This window comes from Acipenser ruthenus, chromosome 44, assembly GCF_902713425.1.
Source record: "Acipenser ruthenus chromosome 44, fAciRut3.2 maternal haplotype, whole genome shotgun sequence".
In the NCBI taxonomy this organism is placed as follows: domain Eukaryota; kingdom Metazoa; phylum Chordata; class Actinopteri; order Acipenseriformes; family Acipenseridae; genus Acipenser; species Acipenser ruthenus.
This window is the reverse complement of record NC_081232.1, coordinates 6,580,001-6,582,941: the sequence shown is the minus strand read 5'-3', so window position 1 is coordinate 6,582,941 and position 2,941 is coordinate 6,580,001. Positions and strand designations below refer to the sequence as shown.

Here is a 2,941-nt window from a genome sequence, read left to right as displayed (position 1 = left end):
ATGTATGTATGTATGTATGTATGTATGTACAGTGCCGTGAAAAAGTATTTGCCCCGTCTGATTTTCTGCATTTTTGCACATTTTTCACATTGCATTTGGTCAGATTTTTTTGTGGGTTGTAGTAGTATATAGAGGAAGTCTGAGGGAATAAAATGGCACCGAAGTTTGGTGCTTCTTTCATTTGTTTGGTGTGCAAGGTAATCAAACATGCAATCTTCAGGTGTGAAAAAGTTATTGCCCCCCCCTAGTTAACTCAACCCAATTAAAGGGATAATTAGGGTCAGCTGTTTGAGTACTTTGGTTAACAACCAGGCCTGATTTGGGCCAGACCTGCCCAATATAAATCTGACTAACTTTGGCCCTTACCATCAGAGTGAAGTTGTCAGCACACAGGTTCTAGAGGCACATCATGCCACGAACAAAAGAAATTCCTGAAGACCTCCAGAAAAAAGTTGTTGATGCCTATCAGTCTGGAAAGGGTTACAAAGCCATTTCTAAGGCTCTGGGGCTCCACCGAACCACAGTCAGAGTCATATTGTCCAAATGGAGAAAGTTTGGGACAGTAGTGAATCTTCCCAGGAGTGGCCGTCCTGCCAAAATCTCTCCAAGAGCAAGGTGGCAGCTGGGTCATGCAGCAAGACAATGATCCGAAACACACAAGCAAGTCTACATCAGAAGGGTTGAAGAACAACAAATTTAAAGTTTTGGAATGGCCTAGACAAAGTCCAGACCTAAACCCCATTGAGATGTTGTGGCAGGACCTGAAACGAGCAGTTCATGCTTGAAAACCCACAAATGTCACTGAGTTGAAGCAGTTCTGCATGGAGGAGTGGGCCAAAATTCCTCCACGGCGCTGTGAGAGACTAATCAATAACTACAGGAAGCGTTTGGTTGCAGTTATTGCTGCTAAAGGTGGCGTAACCAGTTATTGAGTCTAAGGGGGCGATTACTTTTTCACACGGGGGCATTGGTTGTTATATATATATATATATATATACATACACACACACACAAAGTAACATACAGGAATAATCCATGAGAGAATAATAAATTATTTATTTTATTTATGTCATTTATTTTATTTATTTAAAAAGAGAACACAACAACCAGTTCAGTTGCTAACACTGCGTACACTGAGATTAACAGCAATATGTATTACACGCCATGCAGCTACAACTCAAAACTCAAAAGCGTGAGATCCCATTAAAATAGAAGACTGTGTTCCATCATAGACAAGCTGGCACAGGTAACATAATAGCAAGAATCCAGTGGAGATTCTTCTTTAACTAAATAAACTAGCAAGACTTAAGTGCGTGCTGCCATCAAACCTGCTTCAAACATGGGGCAAGATCACTCAAGTCTTTGAATTGGCAGCATTGTCTGTGTACATTCACAAAAACATCATTATAAAGCTCATACATTCAATTGCTGTATTTCGACCAGATTATAGCTGTAGTAGCTTATAGACACAAGGTTGGGTAGTTCTGTACAGAGTTTTATGTTAGTGTTATATAGTGTGATCCTGCCAGCATTGCCCTGTGTACAGCATGTACAGCACAGCACAGCGAGGCTCTGCCCAGCACACAGCAGGCAATGCCAGCGCACTAGATTACAGCTTTATATAGACACCAGGTTGGGTAGCTGCTATACTTCTGTACAGGATTTTATATTAGTGTTATATAGTGTGATCCTGCCAGCATTGCCCTGTGTACAGCACAGCACAGCGAGGCTCTGCCCAGCACACAGCAGGCAATGCCAGCGCACTAGATTACAACTTTATATAGACACCAGGTTGGGTAGCTGCTATACTTCTGTACAGGATTTTTTATTAGTGTTATATAGTGTGATCCTGCCAGCATTGCCCTGTGTGCAGTACAGCACAGCGAGGCTCTGCCCAGCACACAGCAGGCAATGCCAGCGCACTAGATTACAACTTTATATAGACACCAGGTTGGGTAGCGGCTGTAGTTTTGTACAGACTTTTATCTTAGTTTGGACTTTGACAGCTGAATGGAATTTTAACACTTCTGCAGTAAAACTAAGCTTGTCTATTAATTTTTTGGGGAAAATTCTTAAAAGAAAGAGTATTTTTTATAGCGATACAAAAAGCTGATTTTAATATTATCAATATTATTTTTTGTTTTATATTTTTACAACCAACGATGAAAAATGTATTTAATACCTGCCAATAAATACTTAAAAGCAATTAAGAGTACAAGTATTGGTCATACAATCTTGAAGAAAACCAATCAACAGCTGTATTGTGAAGCCCTTGAAATGAAAGTAACATGTCTAATGTGCAGCGAAGGGGTTTATTTTATAATACAAGCTTTAACACAGACACCCACTTCCAAGCAAAACAGGAACTGGTTCATGCTTACATTCTAAACAGGATGTGACATTACTTGACTTCCTGGTATTTATTTATTTTAAATGGAACATTCTACAGAACCAGGAAGTGGATTTCTGACTTCCTTTGCAAACAGGAAGTGAACCCCCTGTACATTCTCTGTAACCAGGAAGTGGGATGACACATGGCAGGAAGTGGATTTGGCACACAGGAAATGAAACATGAATAGCTGCATGAGATGGTTTATTTGCATTCATCAATCTCTTTACCTTTTGGGGATATTTTCTACATACCGTAAAACTTCAATTAAATGCCTCTGGCGTTTATTTACAATATTTCCCAGCAGACCCGGCGCGTATTGGAGACCGGTATTGATATTAGCTCTCTAACTTCACATACTTCATGCGGTCATTGAGAAGCCGCTAACACACAACCTTGTAGCAACATCGTAACTCAATTTAAACATTCCAGCAACTTTGTTAAAAGGTTGTGTGTCAGTGGGAACTAAGTAACAGTTTTGTTTTATAACAAAATTACATTGTATTGTACGCCCTCAAGTGTAAAATATTATTACTGTCTTTTTATATGCAC

The 2,941-nt window shown here is 39.7% G+C and overlaps 1 protein-coding gene across 3 annotated transcripts in view; it reads right to left on the bottom strand.

Moving 5' to 3' along the window:
• Positions 1–1,032: 1,032 nt before the first annotated feature.
• sez6l2 (seizure related 6 homolog (mouse)-like 2) overlaps positions 1,033–2,941 on the bottom strand; it is a 75,665-nt gene continuing 73,756 nt past the window's right edge. For all 3 annotated transcript variants that reach the window (XM_059012385.1, XM_059012386.1, XM_059012387.1), the window contains one exon: positions 1,033–2,941. This exon is cut by the window's right edge and continues 1,239 nt beyond it. The gene's annotated coding sequence lies outside the window, so the exon portion shown is untranslated.